The sequence below is a fragment of the Phyllobates terribilis genome, unplaced genomic scaffold (assembly GCF_046119375.1).
Source record: "Phyllobates terribilis strain yellow unplaced genomic scaffold, ASM4611937v1 Scaffold_470__1_contigs__length_1423970, whole genome shotgun sequence".
Lineage (NCBI taxonomy): Eukaryota > Metazoa > Chordata > Amphibia > Anura > Dendrobatidae > Phyllobates > Phyllobates terribilis.
This window is the reverse complement of record NW_027363230.1, coordinates 145,246-163,403: the sequence shown is the minus strand read 5'-3', so window position 1 is coordinate 163,403 and position 18,158 is coordinate 145,246. Positions and strand designations below refer to the sequence as shown.

The window sequence follows — 18,158 nt, the reverse complement described above, 5'->3', positions numbered from 1 at the left end:
TACGAAAGTCTATTAGGCCGGGCCAGAGGCAGCGTCCAATAAGTTACCTTTTAACGCCCCATAAACATTAGACTAAAGTTGCATGGAAGCACTGATTTTAGGGGTTTTGGTTGACTATATAATGTATTTGGGGGCCTCCCGACAGTACCAGTCAGTCATACAAACCACAGGAAAGCTGGAATATTTGTGTGTATGGAGGAGTCTGGAGAGATAGCCGTCTACCAAATGACCGATCAGTCAACACTTATCTCATGTGTATGGGGCCGTTACTATTGCACTGACAGGCAGTGATAATACACGACACTACAGTAGTACAGTGCATCACTGAGCAATCAGAGGCTTGTATGTTGTGTGATCGCACTAATGAGAGTGGTTTAAAAAAGTTTATAAAAAAAGGTTTAAAAAAAGTTTTAAAGTGAAAATATCACAGTTTTAGCAAAAATAAATATCCATCACTATAGGGAAAACATGGATATAATGGGAAAATGGAGAGGGAGGTCAGCTCACTGTTTATTCAATGCACCTTGTCTGAAGATCACCGCATGGAGCCGCCCTGGTCAGGGACATTTCAAGGTTCAAGTAGAGCAAGGAGGAGAGATGGATTCTCCAGCATTGTCTATATTGTTAAAACCTCACATTTATTGTGAGTTCATAAAAACTGTTGTGATGGCATACCACCAAGTGCCGACCAAACCAATGCTTATTCCTGATTTACAACATGCGAGTCTCTGTGATACTTTTATATCCTTCCCTTTCCTGGGTGTCCATTAATTACTGAGTACTTCTCAGACAATTTAACCCTGTATTGTATGGAAGTAAAAGAGAATACACAAATACAACTCATGCATGAGACATTCAATAAAATCACTGGAAATCAAAGACAAATACAATTAATTGCACTGTAATATTAATCCGGTCTGATGTTCATTCCCTGTGGGGCTCAAGTTTGTAATTTTAATATCCAATATGACTTTCTATTTAAGATTTTTCTTTTCATATCTCCACCTCTTAATGGTTTATAAGCCTTTTCTATTCCTAATATCTGAAGGATCTGATATCCCCTTTATGTTTTTGTGAAAAGCGTCTTGAAACCACAGACAGGTTTAATGCTGTGGGATTGATTGCGTCAGATAAATGTCTTCTAATACATGTTTTTAGTGGACCTGACGTCCATCCCACGTATTGTAGTTTACTCTCTATACACTCTATTAAATAGATGACCCCTATAGTGTTACAACTGATGAAATTGTGTATTGCAAATTGTTGTCCCGTTAGGTTTTCTTCAAATGTGTAGGTTTTATTAACATAGTTGCACGCTTTACAGGGTGTATGTCCACATGTAAAAAAAAAGCCCTTATAGGATAACCAAGTCACCAAATACCGGCCCATTAAGACATACTTTGTCACTCTTGTATTCCCTACTGATTGAATCCCTGGACTAGCCTAAAACACACTTCCAATCTCAATGGGAGAGAGATCTGGGTTGCACCTTAACGAGAGATCAGTGGAAGTGAATCTTCACCTTGACACACATCATCAATCAGCTCGCGATTTCAGGAGGCCAGCTATAAACTGCTTTCTCGGTGGTACAGGGTCCCAACTCGCCTACACTCTATATTCCCAGATGCTAGTCCCATGTGTTGGAGATGTGAGGAGGAGGAGGAGGGTGACCTACTACATATTTTCTGGACCTGTAAACTCCTTTTGTTAGAACTCTCCTGTTAGGTTTTTTCTATTATGCTGGTCACATGACCGTTTTTGCCTATTTAATCCTGCTCCGCCCTTCTGGCCTTGCTGGACTTCATTGTGATTTCTACTCTTAAGCTAGCCAGGTGCTTTGTTACCTTTCTCAGTCAGTTTAGCTAGGTCTTTTGACCTCTATGTTCTATGTTGTTTGTTTGTCTTTTTACTGCTACAATTTCTGCTAGGAGGTGTCCATCTTTCTCCCAGTCCCTAGTTCTTGTAGGGATCCCTCCCTCACATCTATAGGTCTTCGTTCAGACTAGCTGAGGACTTTAGCGGGTCTGATCGCAGGATCAGGTTCCCCGTTACATTGTAGGGATCTAGCGTAGTTCTATTGTAGGGACAGATCTCCTGTCTTTCCTTAGTGCTTGTAGCAGATCATAACACCTTTCTCCTTTCTGGGGAAAAGTTCTACTAGTGATTAGTAAATTCACTGATCTTATTTCAGACCTTGACCCAGCTTTCGTCCTTCTCCATCACAGCAACATCCCTTTAAAAACATATAAAAACTCGATACTGAGACACTTGATCACGTCTGCTAGAGCAGGGTTCCCCAACTCCAGTCCTCAAGGCCCACCAACAGGTCATGTTTTCAGGATTTCCTTAGTATTGCACAGGTGATGGAATTATTGCCTGTGCAGGTGATGGAATTATTGCCTGTGCAGGTGATGCAATTATCACCTGTGTAATACTAAGGAAATCCTGAAAACATGACCTGTTGGTGGGCCTTGAGGACTGGAGTTGGGGAACCCTGTGCTAGAGCATGTATTCCCTTGCTATGGAAAAGTAACACTATGGTTCTCCAAAATAAATGAGATTATGCTAACGGACGAACTCCCCTCCATGATCAATAACTCCCATAATAAATTTTATAAAACATGGTTCTACTAGAGTTTAAATCTTCCGCTGATTACCTTGACCTAATAGGGGAAAGCTAAGTCTATACTTCAGGAGCCTATTTGACGTTACCCTAACCCTCTTACCCATACATCCATTCCCCCACTTCCCTTTGTCTTTGTGTGTATTTGTGTTTTTAGTTTTAACTACTCTTTCTTTCTTTTAGAACCCTTATTTGTTAATCCAAATGAATATGTAATGACTTAATGTTTAAGTCTGAGTCACCACGCTGATATATCCTAAAACACATTGAACCAATGTTCTACCAGCGACTCTACTTTGGATTGTGTTTACTTATTTCATTTTCAAATGTTTTGGAAATACTGGTTATTGTTATGGTTATGTGGTCATGTTTGACCTACTACTTGTTACACAACTAGTACCCGGTGTTTGCATTTGTATTTCCTTTTCAAAACTTAATAAAGATAAATTTGTAAAAGGATAATCAAGTCACATTGCGTTTGATATTTTTTTATTGAAAAAAAACTAGGTGAAAGTTTTCCGCCAAGTGTAGAAGTCTTTTTGGATACAAAACTCAAACAAAATATGCAAAAGAATTTACAAAGTCTGGAGGATGGATCTCAGACATCAAAAAACTAAGTTTGAAAGAGATATCAAAGACTACGAGTCAAATTCAATTTACACATGGAAATGAAACAAACCAAGAGCTACTGTTCTGAAATACAGGTCACACAATAAATTCTAAGCAAATAGAGGAGAGCGGAGGTCAGCTTCACAAATCCTAATGTGTCCATGGGTTCCTCTAATTATAATTCTCCGAGGACTAATCTGATGTATCAGTGGGATCAACTAAAGACAGATGAAGCAAAAATAAATTCTCAAGTATTCCCCACAATTCAGCACAAAACAACGGGCGGGCAGAAAGCTCAAACGTGCCCGGACATGTGCGTTCCATGCCGGAGTGCATCACGGTCTCCTATCTGTGAATGCGCATGTCCGGAAGCATGCGTTCCACGCATATGATATTGGATTGCATACCACCAACATAGAAAAATCCTATCTCTGAGATCAGCGTCATGGGAGACTAAAAACAAGTATTGCACATCCTCCCATCACACAATAGGCGTGTAGATCTACTTTATCACTACATAAAATATGGGATGATGGCCCACAGTATATTCCTAAATGGTCAAATTTGACCCTTATTGCATAGAGATACACAAGGATCACCACACTTGTTAGTTACTAAATAGTAGATGTGGGATATAACTGATAAGAAATAATTCTGATATAGAAGCTCAGATCTCTTGATGAAGTACAACAATATGTGAACCTCATTCACAGGGAACTGAGTAGCAATGGGTAGAGTATAAAATCCAAAAATGTAATCCAGAATGGGGCTGCATTCATACAAAACAGGCATAGGAAATTTGCTCATTCAGTCCCTTAGGGGCTTGTGGATCCAATCTGGAAATCCACTCACTCTCCTTTTTGAGGAAACATCTATTGCGATCACCTCCTCTCACATTGGGTTTAACCACCTCAATGATACAAAAGATGTCTCTGGTTTCACCTCGATGTACGAGTGTTCATGTGTCTCACTAATGGGGTGTCCCGACCATGACATATATCACCCAAATGCTCCCCCTCCCTCCTCACAAACTCCCTCTTGGTCTTGCCTACAAAAACTAGGGGGCAGATGCATGTGGCCATATATACAAGTTCTGAGGTTTTACAGTTGGAATAATCCCTCGGAAAAAAGTTTTCACTCATGGAGGAACTTGAGAAAGATTTACATGGTCTCATCCAATTACATGTACAACTTTCTCCAGATCTAAAGAAACCACAGACTCTTCTATCTAGCCAAGTCCCCTTGGGTGCAGGTTTTTTGTAGAAACTATGCACTAAATGGTCCCTAATTGACCGAACCTTTCTGAAAGTTATTGTGGGAGTAGATCACACAGCACCCTCAGGTCCGCGTCAGCCACAAGTATATCCCAGTGTTTTCTGAGGATATTAAAGATACGGTCACTCTGATTGTCGTAAGTTTTTCTTACTTGTGTTATCCCATCTTTTTTCTTGGTCTCTTGGTTAGGTATGGAGGAGTGTCTGTCTCTCCCATTTTTCTGCAAACAATGATGCGGAATCCAAAATGTACCAGGAGTACCCTTTTTGCCTGAATCTGGTGTTCAGGTCTATTGCCTGTATATTAAAATCTGTGACATTATGGCAGTACCTTTTCAACCATAAAAATTAGCTCTTGGGTATTCCTCTTTTTATGGGGATGAGGTGTTGGCTATCCCACTTCAATAGTTTATTAGTGCTTGAAGGTTTATGGTAGATGAGTGTCCCTAGGATCCCAGCCTGATCTTTCTTGATTAGTACATCCAGGAAAGGCAACTGGTGATAATTAAACTCAGATGTAAATCTCAGGCCCACTCTATTGATGAGTTCCCTGACAAATTCAAAAGATTGTTCATTCGTTCCTGACCAGATGATTAAAATGTAGTCAATATATCTATACCACACCTCAATATATGGATGCCACCACTTATGATCATCCCTGAATATTGTGGTTTCCTCCCACCAGCCCAGGAATAGGTTAGCATATGAGAGAGCCCAGGGGCTCCCCATCGTAGTACCCCTGAGCTGGTGGAAGTACTTCCTGTCAAAAAGAAAGAAGTTATGAAAAAGACAAGAGTGAATTGTAGAAGATCCTCCATGAAGTCATTATGTCTGCTACACTCTATTGGCCTCAATTTAAAAAAATGTCTTACTCCTCTGATACCATCCTCATGCGGTATATTACTGTACAAAGCCTCAATATCTAGTAAGGCCTGCTCCCCTACATGCATGTATACATGCTCGAGGGTCTACATGTAGGGGAGCAGCCAAAGGGAAAACCAACTCCAGAGGGATTATTCCAACTACAGGACCTCAGGCGCTACTGGGGGAACATTATATTGTGGGGGTCATCATACATCCTGCATAAGGGGCATAATGTGGGCATTACACTGAGGGGGGGGCATCATACATGCTGCATAAGGGGCATAATGGGGGCATTACACTGTGTGGGGCATCATACATCCTGCATAAGGGGCATAATGGGGGCATTACACTGTGTGGGGGCATCATACATACTGCATAAGGGGTATAATGGGGGCATTACACTGTGTGGGGGGCATCATACATCCTGCATAAGGGGCATAATGGGGGCATTATACTGTGTGGGGGCATCATACATCCTGCATTAGGGGTATAATGGGGGCATTACACTGTGTGGGGGCATCATATATCCTGCATAAGGGGCATTACACTGTGTGGGGGCATCATACATCCTGCATAAGGGGCATAATGGGGGCATTACACTGTGTGGGGGCATCATACATACTGCATAAGGGGCATAATGGGGGCATTACACTGTGTGGGGCATCATACATCCTGCATAAGGGGCATAATGGGGGCATTACACTGTGTGGGGGCATCATACATCCTGCATAAGGGGCATAATGGGGGCATTACACTGTGGGGGGGCATCATACATCCTGCATAAGGGGCATAATGGGGGCATTACACTGTGTGGGGGGCATCATACATCCTGCATAAGGGGCATAATGGGGGCATTACACTGTGTGGGGGGATCATACATCCTGCATAAGGGGCATAATGGGGGCATTACACTGTGTGGGGGGATCATACATCCTGCATAAGGGGCATAATGGGGGCATTACACTGTGGGGCCAGTAAAGGGGTCCTGTACTATGAGAACAATACGTTTCCTCCCTTCCTGTCTCCATAGTTGGGTCGTATGTATCTATTACAGGAAACAGAACAAAAACCTTATGATTCTTATAAAGGGGCAACACAAGACCCCAAAAGAGTCTCCGTGCTGAAGGGGTTAATGCCCCCTGTGCCCAGTAATGGGGCTCCACATACCTCCACCTGCAGAGCCGCCACCACATATATGGCTGCTCTGTGCGCACAGGAGCTGTGATGAGGTCACAGGAGGGGAGGAGTCAGGGGTCACATGATCAGGGGCCTCAGTGGATGCAGGACTCTGCTGTGCTGGTTGTCATGGTGCTGGATGAGCTGAAGTTTATGTGTGGGGTCAGGAGGGGTTTACAGTGTGGATGTAGCAGAGCCGTGTGTGTACGAGGTGTACGGAGCAGAGCCGTGTGTGTACGAGGTGTACGGAGCAGAGCCGCGTGTGTACGAGGCGTACGGAGCAGAGCCGTGTGTGTACGAGGTGTACGGAGCAGAGCCGCGTGTGTACGAGGTGTACGGAGCAGAGCCGTGTGTGTACGAGGTGTACGGAGCAGAGCCGCGTGTGTACGAGGTGTACGGAGCAGAGCCGTGTGTGTACGAGGTGTACGGAGCAGAGCCGCGTGTGTACGAGGTGTACGGAGCAGAGCCGTGTGTGTACGAGGTGTACGGAGCAGAGCCGCGTGTGTACGAGGTGTACGGAGCAGAGCCCGCGTGTGTACGAGGTGTACGGAGCAGAGCTGCGTGTGTACGAGGCGTACGGAGCAGAGCATTGTGTGTACGAGGTGTACGGAGCAGAGCCGCGCGTGTACGAGGCGTACGGAGCAGAGCATTGTGTGTACGAGGTGTACGGAGCAGAGCCGCGTGTGTACGAGGTGTACGGAGCAGAGCCGTGTGTGTACGAGGTGTACGGAGCAGAGCCGTGTGTGTACGAGGTGTACGGAGGGGAGCCGCGCGTGTACGAGGCGTACGGAGCAGAGCATTGTGTGTACGAGGTGTACGGAGCGGAGCCGCGTGCGTACGAGGCGTACGGAGCAGAGCCGCGCGTGTACGAGGTGTACGGAGCAGAGCCGTGCGTGTATGATGTGTACGGAGCAGAGTCGTGTGTACGAGGTGTATGGAGCGGAGCCGCGTGTGTACGAGGTGTTCGGAGCGGAGCCGTGTGTACGAGGCGTACGGAGCGGAGCCGCGTGTGTACGAGGTGTACGGAGCGGAGCCGCGCTTGTACGAGGTGTACGTTGCGGAGCCGTGCGTGTACGAGGTGTACGGAGCGGAGCAGCGCGTGTACGAGGTGTACGGAGCGGAGCCGCGCGTGTACGAGGTGTACAGAGCGGAGCCGAGCGTGTACGAGGTGTACGGAGCGGAGCCGCGCGTGTACGAGGTGTATGGAGCGGAGCCGCGCGTGTACGAGGTGTACGGAGCAGAGCCGTGCGTGTATGAGTTGTACGGAGCAGAGTCGCGTGCATACGAGGCGTACGGAGTGGAGCCGCGTGCCTACGAGGCGTACGGAGCGGAGCCGCGTGCGTACGAGGCGTACGGAGCGGAGCCGCGTGCGTACGGAGTGGAGCCGCGTGCGTACGAGGCGTACGGAGCGGAGCCGCGTGCGTACGAGGCGTACGGAGCGGAGCCGCGTGCGTACGAGGCATACGGAGTGGAGCCGCGCGCGTGCGAGGCGTACGGAGCGGAGCCGCGCGCGTTCGAGGCGTACGGAGCGGAGCCGCGCGCGTACGAGGCGTACGGAGCGGAGCCGCGCGCGTGCGAGGCGTACGGAGCGGAGCCGCGCGCGTGCGAGGCGTACGGAGCGGAGCCGCGCGCGTGCGAGGCGTACGGAGCGGAGCCGCGCGCGTGCGAGGCGTACGGAGCGGATCCGCGTGTGTACGAGGTGTACGGAGCGGAGCCGCGCTTGTACGAGGTGTACGTTGCGGAGCCGTGCGTGTACGAGGTGTGCGGAGCAGCGCGTGTACGAGGTGTATGGAGCAGAGCCGAGCGTGTACGAGGTGTACGGAGCGGAGCCGTGTGTGTACGAGGTGTATGGAGCGGAGCCGCGCGTGTACGAGGTGTACGGAGCAGAGCCGTGCGTGTATGAGGTGTACGGAGCAGAGTCGTGTGTGCGAGGTGTACGGAGCGGAGCCGCGTGTGTACGAGGTGTACGGAGCGGAGCCGAGTGTGTACGAGGTGTACGGAGCGGAGCCGCGCGTGTACGAGGTGTACGGAGCGGAGCCGCGTGTGTACGGAGCGGAGCTGCGTGTGTACGAGGTGTACGGAGCAGAGCCGCGTGTGTACGTGGTGTACGGAGCAGAGCCGCGTGTGTACGAGGTGTACGGAGCAGAGCCACGTGTGTACGAGATGTACGGAGCGGAGCCGCGTGTGTACGAGGTGTACAGAGCAGAGCTGCGTGTGCACGAGGTGTACAGAGCAGAGCCGCGTGTGTACGAGGTGTACGGAGCAGAGCCGCGTGTGTACAAAGTGTACGGAGCGGAGCCACGTGTGTACGAGAAGTACGGAGCAGAGCCGCATGTGTACGAGGCGTACGGAGTGGAGCCGTGTGTACGAGGTGTACAGAGCGGAGCCGCGTGTGTACGAGGTGTACGCAACGGAGCCGCGCGTGTACGAGGTGTACGGAGCGGAGCCGCGCGTGTACGAGGTGTACGGAGCGGAGACGCGCGTGTACGAGGTGTACGGAGCGGAGCCACGCGTGTACGAGGTGTACGGAGTGGAGCAGCGCGTGTACGAGGTGTACGGAGCGGAGCCGCGCGTGTACGAGGTGTACGGAGCGGAGCCGCGCATGTACGAGGTGTACGGAGCGGAGCCGCGCGTGTACGAGGTGTACGGAGCGGAGCCGCGTGTGCACGAGGTGTATGGAGCGGAGCCGCGCGTGTACGAGGTGTACGGAGCAGAGCCGTGCATGTACGAGGTGTACGGAGCAGTCGTGTGCACGGAGCAGAGTCGTGTGTACGAGGTGTACGGAGCGGAGCCACGCGTGTACGAGTTGCACGGAGCAGAGCCGCGTGTGTACGAAGTGTACGGAGCGGAGCCGCGTGTGTACGAGGTGTACGGAGCGGAGCCGCGTGTGTACGAGGTGTACGGAGCGGAGCCACGCGTGTACGAGTTGCACGGAGCAGAGCCGCGTGTGTACGAAGTGTACGGAGCGGAGCCGCGTGTGTACGAGGCGTACGGAGCAGAGCCGCATGTGTACGAGGTGTACAGAGCGGAGCCGCGTGTTTACGAGGTGTACGGAGCGGAGCCGTGTGTGTACGAGGCGTAAGGAGCGGAGCCACGCGCGTACGGAGCGGAGCCGCGCGCGTACGGAGCGGAGCCGCGCGTCTGCGAGGTGTACGGAGCGGAGCCGCGCATGTGCGAGGTGTACGGAGCGGAGCCGCGTGTGTGCGAGGTGTACGGAGCGGAGCCACGCGCGTACGAGGCATACGGAGCGGAGTCGTGTGTGTACGAGGCGTATGGAGCGGAGCTGTGTGTGTACGAGGTGTACGGAGCGGAGCCGCGTGTGTACAAGTTGTATAATACCTTATTGCCTATTCTCCGATGCTCATGTCACCTGTAAAGGAGAAAAAATTATAAACCACCATAATACTCGCCTGTCGGGCGTAATCCACCATTCACTGATGTGACTGCTCTACACAACAGCCGGCTTCACACTACCTGTCATTTATTTATTTACACACTGAGACTGCGTGTGTCTGTGTAGCCGGCTGTCATGTACGCCCGACAGGTGATTATTATATTTTTTTTATTTGTTCTTGTTTACAGGGGACAAGGGCATGATTAGGTGTTATACTTGCCTAACTCTGTTTTTTATTTTTAAATAAATGTGTAAAATGGTGTGGACTTTTATTTCAAATAAAGGAATGTATTCAGGCTGTGTGTTTATTTCCAAACTTTTTCTATTGGGTTACTAATGAAGGCTTCTAATTGAAATGGAAATAGAAGTGCCCTGAGAAAGTTCACCGGAGTTGATCAGCTGATGAACCCCGGTGATCTCAGTTATGACACCGCCACTGCGGTGTAACCAGCTGTCTTGTAGAGCAGTCACCGATGTGACTGCTGATGTGGATTACGCCAGACATGTGAGTATTATGGCAGTTTGTCATTTTTTCTCTTTTACAGGGGACAGTGCATCGAAGATTAGGCGTTAAAGGTGAATATTATAATGCTTTTTTTTTTAGAATACTAGTAATAATAATCATTTTTATTTATATAGCACCAACATATTCCGCAGCACTTTACAATTAAGCGGGGACATGTACAGACAATAAATTCAATCCAAGCTAAGACAGTTTAAACAGTTACATCAGGAGTGAGGTCCCTGCTCGCAAGCTTACATTCTACAAGGGAATAGGAGGGACACAATAGGTGGAAAGTGCTTGTTATTTCAGGTCTGGCAATTATAATAAATAGGGATTTTCGTATAAAACTGCATGATCCGGTCATCAGCCTGTATGTTTAAGTGCAATAATCAAGTATCGAGTGCAGTTATCGTGTGCATGGAGGGTGTGGAAACAGATGAATGGTAGGGAGGAGACAGATGAATGGTCTTTTTTTTCTCTTTTCCAGGGGACAAGGACATCGGGGATTAAGTATTAGGTGAGTATAAGGCTGAGTTCACACGATGCGTATTTAATGTGTTTCCGCGGCGTTTTTGCAGTTGCGTAAATGCCGCGGAAACGCATGAAAAACGCATGGTAGAAGGGAAGCAATGTTCCCCAATTGAAATCCGCATGTGCTGTGCCCATGATGCGGATTTTTCCGCAGCGTAAACGCTGCGCTCAAAAATCCGCAGCATGTCAATTAATTTTGCGTAAACGCGGCGTTTTCGCCACCATTGACTTGCATTAGAACGCGCCAATTCCGCAAGACGGCATCTGTACTTGCATTATTGGCGCGTTCTAATGTGCGGATGGTACCCGGGTGTAGAGGAGAGGAGAGTCTCATCCACACCCAGGTACCATTAAAAAAGCTGTAAAAAAAGAATAAAATAATATATATATATATATACTTACCATCTGTCGGCCCGCGCAGCGCTCCTGCTTGGTTCCCGGCACTTGCAGTGAGTTGAAGGACCTGCGCTGACGTCAGAGTCATGTGACGGGTCACGTGACGCTGACGTCGGCAGGTCTTTCAATTCAAAGTTGCCGGCAGCCGGGAGAACGGTTTGAGCAGGACAGCGCGGGCCATCAGAGGGTAAAGTATACATGTATTTTTTATTTTTACCATTCTCTCGGGTCACACTATATAAATCCATGCTGTTTGCATGGATTTATATAGTGTGACCTAGTTGTCAAGCACTTTCCAGGTGATGCTAAAATCACCTGGAAAGCGCTTGTCAATCCACATGCGGAAACGCATGTGAATCCGCATGTATTCCGCAGGAAAAACGCATGCACAATCTGCATGCGTTTTTTCTGCCAGGGAGATGCAGAAATGATGCAGAAATTTTCTGCTTCATTTCTGCATCGTGTGCACATACCCTAACTGTGTTTTTTCTTTCAATATTTATTTAAATTTTTTCTTTCTGTACTTGGAGCACAGGTGCCGGCTGAAGTCTATTCCCATCAGCGGCCCCTGCTCTCGCTGTAGCGAGACACCTTGCCTACAACAGGCATAGGCTGATGGGAGTAGTAAACTCTAATCAGCCGACGCCTGTGACCAGCGGTGAGCTTTTTATCGACGGTCACAGCTGTGGGCCTAAGCTATCAGAGCCCGCAGTTCTCTGACCCGTGGTAATGATTTTACCTCCGATCAGAGCCCATGTTTCCCACACAGTCAGGCAGATGACAGCGTGGGAAACCACAGATGTTCGGGCCTCCCCATTTATATGAATGAGGTTCAGGTTCAGATACCGTTCAGGTACCCAAACCACCAAACCAAAGGTTTTTTTAGATGTTCAGCAGGACCCGCCGAACCCGAACATCCACGGTATCGCTCATCACTACTCATCAGTTAAAGGTGCACAAATCTCTCCTGTAATGTGTTCAACCTCAAGAATTTATTTTTCCTTTCAGTTACAGTAAGCAGAGGAACACGTGCGGGCTGGATCTTATGGGTATATAAGGCCAGACAGGAGATAGGTAAAGATAAATCATTCCATTACTCTCATCAGTGTAAGCAATCAGCAATCATTCCATTACTCTCATCAGTGTCTCAGGGGCCTCAAATAGGCTATGTGCGCATGATGCGGATTTGAAGCAGAAATTTCCTGAGCGTTTTTGCCTCTCCCTGGCAGAAAAAACGCATGCAGATTTTACATGCGTTTTTGATGCGTTTTTACATGCGTTTTTTGAAGCGTTTTTGTACATCAATGAATGCTTTTTGGAGCTAAATAAAGTTATTTGGTGGGACATTGCTTAAACCCTTGGATTACCATAAGAACTGGGGTGAGTATATTGGTTCATTTAAATTATTAAAGAATGGGTCTGTTGTATTTCAAATAAAGTTTTATACTGTGTCTGTGTGTTTTTTTAACTCTTTACTTTAATTTAATTAAGTTTGGTCATGAAAAGGTCTGATTGACACCTTGACACGACCAAACTAAAGAGCTAGGTGTCAGCTAGTCCCATTCACCCAATCTTCATTAGCATTTCTATTCATGTAATTTATGAGGTTGCTGTGAGCTGCTAATTTTAGCCTGGGAAGGTGCCATTAGGCAGACATGGTCCTTGGCCATAATTAACATCTCACAGCTGGTTCGTTAGCCGCTATGTCCCTCCGATCAGCACTCAGCAGTGCTTTGGATGCAACATGTTGTTGTTGCGTCCAAAATGCGGTGTTCTAATGCCGCACTTTTGTTGTCGGTGCATGTGAATCCACCGCATATAATGACACTTCAATCGGTTAAAATCTGCAGCGGAGACTGGCGTGTCCAACTACAGAAATTGGCATGCTGCGCTGAGTTTGGGTATGTGGCTACTGTCAGGAGCCGCTGCAGGTTTGGCGCTGCGTGTTTATATAGCATCAAACCCACAGCGTCCAGATGTTACAGTATAGTGGATGGGATCTCTAGAAATCCCATGTCCACTACCAGAATGATAATATTTGTGGACTACGTTGCGGCAGATGGGCTTTGGTGACTAATTTATAAAATGGGTGCAATTGCTTTATTCGGCCACATTTGCAAAAATAAGAGCGAATGACTCTATGTCTAATCAATTTTTCTTGCACAGAGGTAGAAGACAAGGGTTCCCCCTGTCTACCTTATTATTTGCAATAGCAATTGAACCTTTTGCGGCAGTAATTAATAAAACGTCTGAGATAAATGGATTTAAATATGGGACCAAGGAAGAGAAAGTGGCATTGTATACAGATAATTTATTTTTATTCCTAGGGGATGCTCGGGAGTCTATGGAGAGCACAAAGGCAAATATTTCTAGTTGATTTATTCCTTCTAAAGACCATACTAAGCACTAGGGGGCACTCAATAAAGGTGGAAGAATGGCCATTCCAGCAAACAGGAAAGGGTTCTTTAGTCAGTCAGACTGTGGATTGCCCTACCACAAACGGTAGTAATGGCAGACACTATAACAACTTTTAAAAAAGGACTGGATGATTTCCTCAGTACACATAACATTGTGTGTTATAGATAATTTAGTGACAACAAATGTAGAATTGAAGGAGAAAGGTTGAACCTGATGGACCTAGGTCTATTTTCATCCTATGTAAGTTTGAAACATCCCCATGTTTCTGTATGGCGACCTCCACACCAGGATATTTAGGACCTATGTGAGAAAATTCACCAAAATGAGGATGAAAACCATAATTTAAAAAAAAAAACGGCAAGAGTCCAGTGGACTGATTGATCCGAATGTTAAAGGTGAACTCAGCAGGAAGTAAGAATGAAGACCAGTCCTCCTTCTGAGCCGCAAAAAGACACCTTAAAATGTGTTCTAAAGATTGACTGGCTTTTACTTTCTGACCTTTGGTTTCAGGGTGGTAGGCACAGGAAAATGTCAAGTTAATCCCCAGTTTTTTACAAAAAGCTCTCCAGAATTTGGAGACAAATTTTACTCCCTTAGCAGACAAAATGTTAAGAGGAATTCCATGCAATCTCAATGACAAATAAACAATGTGTCTCAGCATTAGGTAACCCTGACAAAGGAACAAAATGAGCCTGCTTACTAAATTGTCAACAACCACCCAAATAATAGTCTTACTACCAGACAGAGGCAAATCCGTGATGAAATCCATGGACAGATGAGTCCACTAATTTTCTGCAATTGGCAATGGAGCAAATACTCCGGCTGGGAGATTATCACAGGCTTTATCTCGTGCACAAACTTCACAAGAGGATACAAAATCTTTAGTATCGTTATTCATAGGCGGCCGCTAAAAAAGCCTAGTAATTAGTTTCCACAAATCTTTGACCCCAGGATGACCACTCAAGGTGGAATCATGAAACTCCTGCAACAAACGCAATCTTAGGTACACAACTACTAATAATTTGAACCTAGGAGTGGCGGAAAGAGCCAACAATATACCTTTTTACGGATCTCAGCTTTCAACTCTGAGGATACCAAAGAAACCACAATGGCCTTAGGGAGAATGGAGGTTCTGGAACAGAAACTGAAGTTAAACTCTGTAATAGCGCGTCAGCCTTCATATTCTTGAACCCCGGCCTGAACGTGATAGAGAAATTAAATCTAGAGAAAAATAAGGACCCTCAGGCCTATCTAGGAGTTAGCCATTTAGGTGGTTCAATACACACTAAATTCTTATGGTAAGTGACTTGATGAACTGCCCCCTCCAGAAAATGTCTACATTCCTTAACCCCATTCTGACATTGTCAGTAATGGTACGTCCCTGTGCCCTATGGACCAGGTACGTACTATTACGACTGTGTGATCGTGTCCACACAGAGGCTGCCGCTGACACCCGCCACGCAGTGTCAGGAGTGTTGACCGCACCGCTCCCCGCACTTTAACCCCCTAAATGCTGCAATTGCTGCAGCATTTAGCAAGTGAGCAGGGGGACAGATGCCCCGCTATTCTTGTATCACAGATCCTGTGCTGTCAGTGCAGGGTCCCGATCATTGCCATGGTGACCCGATGTTGTCATGACTAGCATTGAGCGAATTTGTTCGACATTTCAAATTCGGGTTCGGAGTTCGCGCCAAAAAATCGTCTCCTCCCACGAACATCCTTGATTTGCAACGCTGTCACGCAGAAACATCTGTGTGACAGCATTGCAAATCAGGGATGTTCGTGGGCGGAGCCGATTTTTTTTTGCGCAATCAAGCCAGAACCCCAAACACGAACCCGAATTTGAAATGCCGAACAAATTCGCTCAACACTAGTCATGACGACATCTGGGTCACCAGGCCCCAGCAAGTTACTTTGATCATGCGCAGTACATGTTCAAAATAACTTGTGTCTGTTGTATAGCAGTGATCCTGCACTGCTATTGTTACAATTTATGTTGTTTTACTATCTGCCATCTTGTTTTGGTTTGCTGGCTTCTAGTCTTTTCCTCTGGTGCTGGGTTTCTTGGTCACGTGATCTCTGCACTCTTTATTACCCAGCACCTGGCACCCATTCCCTGCTGGACATCAGTGTTGTAACGCTCGTGCTCTGGCTAAGTAGCCTGGTTTAGTTCTTCTTGCTTTGGACTATTGTTATCCTGGGACTTCTTGTTCCACCAGTTTTGTTTCCTTTAATTTTTGTTTCTGCAACTAACTTTTCTGTTAGGAGGTCTCCTGCTTTTGCTCCCAGTCCTTAGATCTTTTAGGGACCCCTTTCCCTTTCCTACAGGTCTTCGTTTAAGTTCAGTGCAGGAGTTTCGGTGGGGCTATTCATAAGGAATAGGGCACCCACTCCAGTGTAAGGTAAAGCTGAGTCTCAGTGCAGGGAATGCTATTCCCTCCTATTCCTTAGTTCTAAGTTGCAGTACATAACAGCTATACATTATAACTGTGATCAGACTGCAGAAAGTGGAAGTCCCATCCATAGTGGGACTAAGTAAAAAAAAAAGGTTATAAAAATATTACAAAATATATAATTATCTATATTAAATATATATATATATATATATATATATATATATGTATATCATACACACAGTTTGTTGAAACCAGAAGTTTACATACACTATATAAAAAGACACATATGCATGTTTTTCTCAATATCTGACATGAAATCAGAATAAACCTTTCCCGTTTTAGGTCAATTAGGATTACCATAATTTTTAATATTTGCCAAATGCCAGAATAATGAGAGAGAGAGAATGTTTTAAGGCATTTTTATTACTTACTGCAGTCAAAAGTTTACATACAGTACATTTCATTAGTATTTGGTACCATTGCCCTTAAATTGAATGACTTGGGTCAAACATTTGGGATATCCTTCCACAAGCTTCTCACAATAGTTGGTCGGAATTCTGGCCCATTCCTCCTGACAAAACTTATGTAACTGATCCAGGTTTGTAGGTCACCTTGCTCGCACCGGCCTTTTCAGCTTTGCCCATAAATTTTCAATAGGATTGAGATCAGGGCTTTGTGATGGCCACTCCAAAACATTGACTTTGTTATCTTTAAGCCACTTTGTTACCATTTTGGCAGTATGCTTCGAGTCATTGTCAATTTGGAAGACCCATTTCTGCCCAAGCTTTAACTCCCTGGCTGATGTCTTGAGATGTTGCTTCAGTATTGCCACATAATCTTCTTTTCTCATGATGCCATTTATTTTGTGAAGTGCACCAGTCCCTCCTGCAGGAAAACAACCGCACAACACGATGCTGCCCCCCCTATTCCGTGAGGGATCTAGTTTCCAAAATGGCATCACTTGTGAGGGGTTTCCACTGTTTAGGCACATCAGGAGTTCCCAAACGAGACATGACGTCCGCTAATTATTCAAGCAAATTTTACATTCAAAAAGTCAAATGGCGCTCCTTCCCTTCTGAACCCTGCCGTACGCCCAAACAGTGGTTTCCTCCACATATGGGGTATCGGCATGCTCAGGAGAAATTGCACAACAATTTTGTGTTCAATTTTTTTCCTGTTACCCTTGCGATGTGGTTTTCACCACCATGAGAGGTGCAGTTTTTAGAATGGTGTCACTTTTGGGTATTTTCTGTCATAAAGGCCCCTCAAAGTCACTTCAAATGTGATGTGGTCCATAAAAAAATAGTTTTGTAAATTTTGTTGGAAAAATTAGAAATCACTAGTTAACTTTTAACCCTTATAACTTCCTAATAAATAAAAATTTTGGTTCCAAATTTGTGCTGATGTAAAGTAGACATGTGGGAAATGTTATTTATTAAACACCAGCCATATCAAATAAAGTTTACCACTATCATGGAGTACAATATATCACGAAAAAAACAATCTTAGAATCAGTGGGATAAGTTGAAGCGTTCCAGAGGTATTACCTCATAAAGTGACAGTGGTCAGAATTGTAAAAATTGGCCTGATCATTAATGTGCAAACTATCTTCAGTGGTAAAGGGGTTAAAGGCTGATTTAACAACGAGTTACTCATAATTCTTAACAGCATAATTTATTTCAGCAGACGAAAATTTTCTTGAGAGTAATGTACATGGCTGCAAATTGGTCAGAGCTTTGGAACCCTGAGAGAAAATGGCCTCTACCCCGACCCATGAAACATCCACCTCCACAATGAATGGTTCTTGGAGATGGGGTTGGATTAGAACAGGATCAGACATAAAACACTCCTTCAATTTTTCAAAAGCCCTCAAAGCATCCGGTGGCCAAACCTTGAGATCCGCCCCCTTACATGTGAGGTCAGTAAGAGGTCCAGCAATCTGAGAAAAACCCCTAATGAATTTCCTATAATA

The 18,158-nt window shown here is 46.1% G+C and overlaps 1 protein-coding gene across 1 annotated transcript in view; it reads right to left on the bottom strand.

Moving 5' to 3' along the window:
* LOC141229255 (uncharacterized) overlaps positions 1–6,619 on the bottom strand; it is a 57,610-nt gene extending 50,991 nt beyond the window's left edge. The window contains exon 1 of the mRNA XM_073667444.1: positions 6,538–6,619. The gene's annotated coding sequence lies outside the window, so the exon portion shown is untranslated. The remainder of the gene's footprint in view (positions 1–6,537) is intronic.
* Positions 6,620–18,158: the final 11,539 nt, after the last annotated feature.